We start from the raw sequence: 9489 nt of genomic DNA on the forward strand, positions 1-9489 counted from the left end.
GATCCTTGCCTCCTGTGTTCTTTACCCAATTTTATATCTCACTTACGGCTTCTTCTGTTTCTCAACCTGCTTTTCGTTACCTTCACACTTCCCTCTTTTCACCAGAACTCCTCCCAAACAAACCACCAGTGATGCCCATTGTGTGAGCTGTCACAGGCAGGTTTCAGGAACAACCACAAACAAGAGATACAATGCAAACACTAAATTTATTTTCATTACCTCCCTAAGCAGGGCATCTCTCAAAAAACACCTGAGCATCTGGGCAGAGGTACACAAGCAGGAACACAGGCACTGCAGAGCTCTGTCCTTGCTAGATCTACAAGCCTGCTGGTTTCACCTGTGCATCAGGGATTCACAGAGGTGCAGTTGTTTTGATCTTTGCCTGCAGCAGAGCAGGAATTTCAAGGGTGTTCAATAAGCTGCTGTTAAGACTTTCATAGGCCTATGTTATCTAAACACAGAGGTTCTACTTGTGAAGCACAGAAGGCTAAGCAACAATTAGTGTGATATATGTGTTTTTCTACACACCAGCTGCAGTCTCTTGAGCGTATTTACAATTCTCTCCAATCTTCTGTTATATTCCCACACACATGTAGAAGGGCTGGAAGGACAATCTGGGGAACTATAGGATTGTCAGTCTGACCTCAGTTATGGGGAAGTTTATGGAGCAGATAAAACTGAGTGCCATCACACAGCATGTACAGGACAACCAAGTGACTGGGTTCAGTCGGCATGGGTTTATGAAAGGCAGGTCCTGCTTCACCAATCTGATCTCCTCTTACGTATGACAAGCTGACCCACTTAGTGGATGAGGCTGTGGATGTTGTGTACTTGGACTTTAATAAAGCTTTTGACATTGTTTCCCATGGCATTCTCCTGGAGAAGCTGGCAGCTCATGGCTTGGACAGGTGTACACTTCGCTGGGTAAAAAATTGGCTGCATGGCCAGAACCAAAGAGTTGTGGTGAATGGAGTCAAATCCAGTTGGTGGCCAGTCACAAGTGGTGTTCTCCAGGGCTCAGTATTGGGGCCAGTTCTCTTTAACACCTTTATCAGTGATCTAGACGAGGGGATCGAGTGCACCCTAAGGAAGCTTGCAGACAACACCAAATTGGGTGGGAGTGTTGATCTGGCTTGAGGGTAGGAACACTCTACAGAGGGATCTGAACCAGCTGGATTGTTGAGCTGAGGCCAATTGTATGAGATTCAACATAGCCAAGTGTCAGGTCCTGCACCTGAGTCACAACAACCCCATGAATGCTACAGGCTCAGGGAAGAGTGGCTGGAAAGCTACCTGGTGGAAAAGAACCTGTGGGTGTTGATGACAGTTGGTTGAATATGAGTCAGCACTCAATATGAGGAGCAGCTGAAGGAACTGGGATAAAAACAGTTTAACAGGACAGAAAAGGAAGGGAAAAATATTATTATTATTATTACTATTATGATGATGATGATGATGATGAAAGAATATACAAAACAAGTGATGCACAATGCAATTGCTCGCCATCCACTGATGAACACCCATCCAGTCCCCGAGCAGCAGACCTCCCAGTTAACTTTCCCCTTAGTTAATATGGCACGATGTCATCAGGTACGGAATATCCCTTATGTCAGTTGGGGTAAACTGCTCCAACCGTGTCCCCTCCCAGCTTCTTGTGCACTCCCAGCCTCCTTGCTGGCAGGTGGTATGACAAGCTGAAAAGTCCTTAGTGTAAGAACTGCTCAGCAACAACTAGAACATCTGTGTGTTACCAACATTATTCTCATCCTAAACCCAAACTACAGCACTACACCAGCTACTAGGAAGAAAACTAACTCTATCCCAGCCAAAACCAGGACACTGTCACAGCCTACAACTGTTAAGTGGCTATCTTCCATAGATTTCATTACATAATTGTGATTAATTGGATGGTGTGTGTATGACTGCTAGTTGAGTAAGGGAGTTTCCTTCACTCTATTTTTCAAGTGGCCAACATTTTTCAACTGTCTTTCTGTGGTTCTAAAGAGCTGGACAACTTCTACTGTGATGTACCTCAAGTAGTCAGATTGGTCAGCACAGACACCATCATGATGGAGCTTTAGCAAAACTGAGAAGTCGTTGCAGTCAAGAGCATCACAAATGTCTTTCTACCTGTGTCTCCCACATCACTGTGGTCACACATCTCTGGACCTTGTATATACATCTATACCAGGTCTTTTTCTTCCTATCCATTGAACAAAGCAATCTCATTTCTCTACACAGTTAACACTGTTAACTTTGTTAAATTCCACTGAATTAATTGAACAAGGGAGAAACACAGTCAAATATATCCATCTTATCTCAGGAATGCTCCAAATGCTAGAATGTTGGTCAGGAATTTTAGTCTTGATTAATAATAAAATAGTCTGCAGATCATATCAGGTGAAATAAAAACTCAGTTCTTACGACACAACACCACAGGAGTCAACGCTTCAGTAAATACACAGACCAATATGGTAGAATTAAGCTGTCCAAATGCAGACATTTTTAACCAAAGTGCCTAAACCAGAATCATGGAATCATAGAATCATTTTGGTTGGAAGAGACTTTCAAGATCATTGAGTCCAACTGTTAACCCAATACTACCAAGTCCACTACTAAACCATGACACTAAACACCACATCATGTCTTTTAAACACCTCCAGGGCACCACTTCCCTAGGCAGCCTGTTCCAATGCCTGACAACCCTTTCTGGGAAGACATTTTTGGTAATATCCAATCTAAACCTCCCCGGCTGCAACTTGAGGCCGTTTCCTCTTGTCCTATCACTTGCTACTTAGGAGGAGAGACCAACACACTCCATGCTACAACCTCCTTTCAAGCAGTTGCAGAGAGTGAGAAGGTCTCCCCTCAGCCTCCTTTTCTCAAGGCTAAACACCCCAGGTCCCTCAGCCACCCCCCATAAGACCTGTGCCCCAGACCCTCCACCAGCTTCGTTGCTGTTCTTTGAACTTGCTCCATCACCTCAAGATCTTTCCTGTCTCGAGGGGCCCAAAACTGACCCCAGAATTCAAGGTGCAGCCTCCTCCTTTTCTTCCTTCTTCCTGCTGTGGAACAGCAGAAATATCAGAAACTACCAAGTCTTTATACCAAAAACCTGGTCACATCCAAGTAGCCAAGTGATGTTGATTGTGTTTTAACACCAAATAAAACAGCTGGTTCAGCCTTGATGCCTTTCTAATGAGATCAGCTTTTGTTTCTCTAAGAACTGGAAGGGGAACTTCAGCTGTAGGAATTAAATGCCCCATTTATCTGCAGAAATACTCAATAAAGCCTTTCCCAACCATTGCTAGTGCTCTGGAAAGAGAAATAAAGGAGAAAATGAAACCCTGCAAGATCAGCTACTCACTGGGGACCTGCACAGGTAACTCAGAAAAGCCACTGTAATGGGCTTCCCTTGACACGGCACCAGGCCCTTGCACTTCAGGAACCACTTTCAGCTTCAAACTTTCTCTCTGTACTGTGAGCACAGGTGGGACCCAGAAATCCCGCTATTCTCAAGGTCAGAAAGCCTTTTCATTTAATCCATCAGCCACAAGAAGTTAAACAGAGAATCCCAGCTGCTAAAATACTGATAAGGGAGACGAGTCACTGAAGCAGAAAGACATTTTATAGCTAATGGAGGTGAATCACCTCTATAGAAGACCTTTGTATGCCATTCATATTGTATTTTTGCTTAGAACTGGAAAAATAACTTTTGCAATGGTAGTGTCAAGTATGTTGAATTGCAAGCTGGGAAAAGTAAATTTATTTCTGCAAGTGAGGTCAATCTTCTCTAGTCCCAAATATTGGAACATTATTTCCAGACCTATCCACAGAAAAAAATCTTCTGTCTCCTCAAGACAAGAATCACAGAATGTTCATGGTTGGATGGAACCTGTGATGGTGCTGAGTCCAACCGCCCTGGTCAAAGCAGGATCAACTAAAGGAGACTGCCCAGGACATTTTTGAGTTGAGTTTTGAGTATGTCCAAGGATGGAGACTCCACAGCCTCTTTAAGCAACTTATTCCAGTATTCAATCATGCTCACAGTATAAAAGCTTTTCTTTATGTTCAGAGTTTCCTGTATTTCTACTTAGGACAATTGCCCCTGTTTGTTCACTGAACATCACCTAGAAAAGTCTGCCTCCATCTTCTTTACAGCCTCACATCACATATTTACACAGACATTTGTATTTTGAAGAGATTCCTCTTGAGTCTTCTCCAGGCTAAGCAATGCCATCCCTCTCAGCCTCTCCTTATGTGTCAGATGCTTCCGCCTCTTAATAATCTTCAATATCCTCTTCTGGACTTGCTTCACTGTGACTATGTCACACTTGGGAAGCAAGAACTGGACACAGTATGCTAGATGTGGTCTCACTGGTGGTGAGCAGAAGGAATGAATCATCTCCTACCTGCCGACAGTGGCGTTCCCGATGCAACCCAGAATGCTGTTGGCCTTCTTTGGCTCTAGAGCTCATTGCTGGCTTATGTCCACCATGGGGACAGCTTGTGGGATCTTCTCACAGAAGCCACCCCTGCAGCTCCCCCACTCCGGGCCCTGCTACAAAACCTTCCTATGTAAACTCAATACAACCTGATTTTGCTGGATGGTAAGAAATAAAATTAGTTTATTGTTACTTCTGATTCCCTGCACAGTGACAGTGTAGTCATAGGAAAAAATTTCCTTCAGGAAGACTTATTCTAAACTTTTTTTGAATGAGCACACAATATGATGGGGTTTCTCCTGGTTGGTAGACATACATTTTTTTAATGGAACAACTTTATTCTCAAAAGAAAGCCTTAATGAAAACTAACAGTAAGCAAACATAACCCTTCAATGTTTCCTTTCATGATGTTTGAAAACAGTTGATTTTGGTCTAAAATTAAATCAGAATGCTATTTAATGTGTAAAAAACACCCGAGGAAAAAGTTCTATAATTTCCCTCTGAATAATGAAAAAGAAATAAACAAAAAGATCTCTGATGTTCATGGAGAATTGCTGAAATTACAAAAATAAACAAAAATCAAGGTCTGAATGGTCATGGTAATTTATTTTACTAGTACAATCCATCATCTCTCTCTCTGCTCCCTTGTCTATTTTAAACTATATCTGCATCTAAAAATATTTTCCCTTGCATGCAGCCACACAATCATGGAATTCATATCACTCGTGTTTTTAAAGCGAATGTAAATGTACACCTGGGCTGATCATTTCACTAGAGAAAACAGACATTTTTGTGATGTGATTAAATTCATCTCCAAGTAAATAAACTAAGGCAGTATTTCATGCACTTTGAGAACACAACAAGGAAGATACGTATCTCAGGACTATGAGAAACAAAATGGGGATCCATAAAAGACCTGGGATAAAGGACACAGGGTAATAATAATGGTTATATTTGGTTTACGTGGCAAGGTTTTTGTAGTGGGGTGGTGGGGGTGAGCTGCTGGGCGACTTCTGTGAGAAGATGCCAGAAGCTATCCCCACGTCAGACAGAGCAGTTCCAGCTGGTTTCAGGACCCACTGCTGGCCAAGCTGACACAACCAGCAGTGGTGGCAGAGTCTCTGACAACTGCTGTCGAAGGTGCTGGGGTCCATCACTGTTGGTCACTTTTTAAGTACCACCTCCTAAAAACACAGGACCAGGCAATTCCAAAATGTCAAAAGTCAAGCAGGCAAGGCAAAAAGACAGCTTGACTGAGCAAGGATCTTCTTCTTGAATGACAGCAAAAGAAGAATGTTGATGGTCAGTGGAAGTAAAGTCAGGGGTCATGGGGGACTACAGAGATTCCACTCACTGCTGTAGGGAGGAAATTCATGTGGGCAAAGCTCAGTTAGAGTTGAAACTGGCCAGTACTGTGAGGGACAATAAAAAGGGCTTTGAAAAACATATTAATAGCAAAAGGCAACCAGAAATAACATTGGTTCTTTATTTGATAATCACGGTCACCTCACAAACAGGGACACAGACAAAGCTGAGATGTTTAATGCTCTCTTCGCCTTGGTCTTCCACACCAAAGATGGACTTGGGGGCCCCCATAGCCCTGGGTTAGTGAACCATGGCTGCATGATCAATAAATTCCAAATCAATTCAGAACTTGTGTGCTGTTTGGTACTTCAACTAGATCCCTACAATGGGGCCTGATGGGATTCATCCAAGGGTGCTTGAAGAGCTGGCTGATGTCATAATGAGACCTCTCTTCATGATTTTTCAGTGCTCCTGGGAACTGGGAGAGGTCCCAGTTAACTGGAAGCTGGCAAACGTTGTTCCAGTCTTCAAGAAGGGCAACAGGGATGACCCTGACAATTACAGGCCTGTCAGCCTCACTTCTATGCCTGGCCAAATCATGGAGGAGATTGTTCTGGGAGTTACTGAAAAACATATGAATGACAATGCAGTCATTGGTCCCAGCCAGCACAGGTTCACGAGGGGAACGTCCTGCTTGACCATCTTAATTTCTTTCTATGACGAGGTTACCCACCTAGTTGACCAAGGGAAGCCTGTTGATGTGATCTTTTTGCATTTCAGTAAAACCTTTGATACTGTCTGTCACGGTATCCTCCTTGATAAGATGTCCAGCACCCTGTGTTCAGTTTTGGGCCCTTCATAATAGGAAAGACATTAATGTACTAGAGAGAGTGCAGAGAAGGGCGACAAAGATGGTGAGGGACCTGGAGCACAAGTCTTGTGAGGAGCAGCTAAGGGAACAGGGATTGTTTAGCCTTGAGAAAAGGAGGCTGAGGTGAGACCTTATCAGTGTCTAAAACTATCTGAAGCAGGTTGTAGCATGGAGGGCGTTGGTCTCTTCTCCCAGGTAGAAAGTGATAGGACAAGAAGAAAATCACCTCAGGTTGAGTCAGGGGAGGTTTAGATTGGATATCAGGAAAAAATTCTTCATGGAGAGGGTGGTGAAGCCATGAAACAGGCTGCCCAGAGAACTGGTGGAGTCACCATCCCTGGAGGTGTTTAAAAGGCATTTATACAAGGTTCTTAGGGAAATGGTTTAGTGGTAGAGTTGGGTTAATGTTGGAACGAATAAAGGACTCTGCACTCCGATTCAATATGAATCACGCAAAGCCATTTATTACAGAAACAGGTCTCCTTATATATGCAACTATTCTTTGATCACGCGTCCACGCTCCAATCATGCATTCACTAATTGGATATCATCTATGTTCACGAGCTGTCCACGTGCTGGAGTCTCACTGCTGATAGGTCTGTTGATTTACGTCTTGTTGAGGCCCTGTTATTCTAGAACTGCCTCACTCCCACAGCAGCTCCTGTTTTCAGCTTTCCGAGGTGGCCTTGAAATTCCTTTGGGCCTGGCTAGTTCAGTAACAAATCTCCATCTAATAGAAACCCATCCATAGGTTAACATTTGGACTCAATGATCCTGAGAATCTCTTCCGACCGTGGTGATTCTATACAGCTGGGTAAACACAGTGCAGTGGATGAGCAACTGGCTGATGGGCTGGACTCAAAGGGTTCTAGTAAATGGGGTTATGTCGGTCTGGTGACCAGTCACTAGAGGGGTTCCAGAGGGATCCATCTTAGGGCCAGCACTCTTCAATGTCTTTACAAATTACTTAGACTCAGGACTAGAGGGAATAACTGAGTTTGCTGATAACACAAAATTGGGAGGAGCTGTTGAAACTCTTGAGGACAGAGAGGTCCTGCAGAGGGATCTAGGCAAACTGAAGAACTGGGCGGTCACCAGCTACCTGAAGTTTAACAAGGGGAAGTGCCGGATTTTGCACCTTGGACACAGCAACCCTGGCTGTACAGACAGAGTGGGGGACAAGATGCTGGAGAGCAGCTCCAGGGAGAGGAATTTGGGGGTTCTGGTCAACAGCAAGTTGAACATGAGCCACCAGTGTCCCTGGCAGCTAAAAAGCCAACCATGTCCCGGGGATTGCCAGCCAGGTGAGGGAGGTGATTGTCCCCCTCTGCTCTGCACTGGTGTGGCCTCACCTGGAGCACTGTGCACAGGTCTGGGCATCACAGTGTAAAAAGGATATAAAACTACTGGAGGGCTATGAAGTTGTTGAAGGGTTTAGAGCAGTAGGTGTATGAGGAGCAGCTAAAGTCACCAGGTCTGTTCAGCCTGGAGGAGACCCCATCGCAGTCTATGGTTTCCTCACAGGGAAAGGAGGAGGGGCAGGTGCTGAACTCTTCTCTCTGGCAACCAATGACAGGACCCAAGGGAATGGCAGGAAGATGCGCCAGGGGAAGTTTAGGTTGGGCATTAGGAAAAGGTTCTTCACCCAGAGGGTGGTGAAGCACTGGAACAGGCTCCCCAGGGAGATGTCACGGCCCCAAGATTGGCAGTATTCAAGAAGCGACTAGATAACAACCTCAGACACATGGTGTGAATTTTGTGGTTGTCATATGCAAGGGCAGGAGTTGGACTCAGTGATCCTTGTAGGTCCCTTCCAACTCAGTACGTTCTATCATTCTATGCTTCTGTGTTTAAGAAAGGGTAAAAACCTCTGCAACAGGAGCTGAGAGGAGTGAGTATATGTGAGAGAAACAACTATGCTGTATGTGAATGTAGCCCAAGATTTGGCGAGGAGGTTGGTTAAATGTAAATACGCTCAAGTGACTTGCAGCTGTCTGTAGAAAAAGCACATACATCACACTAATTGTTTTACTGACCTTGTGTGCTTGACGAGCAGAACCTCTGTGTTAGATAACATAGGCCTGTGAGAAACTCCAGGCACCTCATCACTATGGCTGAGATTCCTGCTTTGTTGTGAGAAAGAGCGGGAGGCTGCGCCTGCCCGAAGCCTTGAAATACAGGCGAGCTCAGCAGGCCCAGTGATCTTCTACCAGGGCTGAATTCTGCAGCACCTGCGTCCCCGCTGGTGTCACCTCTGCCCGGGAGCTCAGGTGCTACTTCAGAGACCCCCTGGTAGCGAGGTAACTAAGATAAAACTTGCTCTTTGCAATGCATTTGTGGCCTCTGGCTCTTATGGCAATGTGCCTGCGTATGTGCTCACATATGCAGAAACCAACAGCTGAGGAGGGGAGGAGGTGCTCCAGACGCTGAAGCAGAGATTCCACTGCAGCCTGTGGTGAAGACCCTGTAGGGAGGGCTTTCCATGGGATCATTGCTTCCTTCAGGTCACACCCACCTGCTCTAGTGTGGGGTCCTCTGCAGGCTGCAGAGTGGTGCAGACCAGCACCCCCTGATCCCTTTCCTGCAGAAAGGGATCTACTTTCCAGACACTCCTACTTTATACTTGTGCCTTATGTTACTCCATCCCAGGTGCAGAATCCAGCACTTGGCCTTGTTAAATTTCATGTCACTGATGAGTCCCTAATGCTCTGATTATCCACCTCCTTGTCCCTTCAGCGAGTCACCGCTAAACCTCCCTGTTTAGTATCATCAGCAAATTTGCTAACCATACATTCAGCTCCTGCACTAGATCACTGATAAATATATTGAATAGAACTGCCCCTAGAACTGACCCCTGAGGAACATCAC

The sequence above is a fragment of the Patagioenas fasciata genome, chromosome 22 (assembly GCF_037038585.1).
Source record: "Patagioenas fasciata isolate bPatFas1 chromosome 22, bPatFas1.hap1, whole genome shotgun sequence".
NCBI classification, from domain to species: domain Eukaryota; kingdom Metazoa; phylum Chordata; class Aves; order Columbiformes; family Columbidae; genus Patagioenas; species Patagioenas fasciata.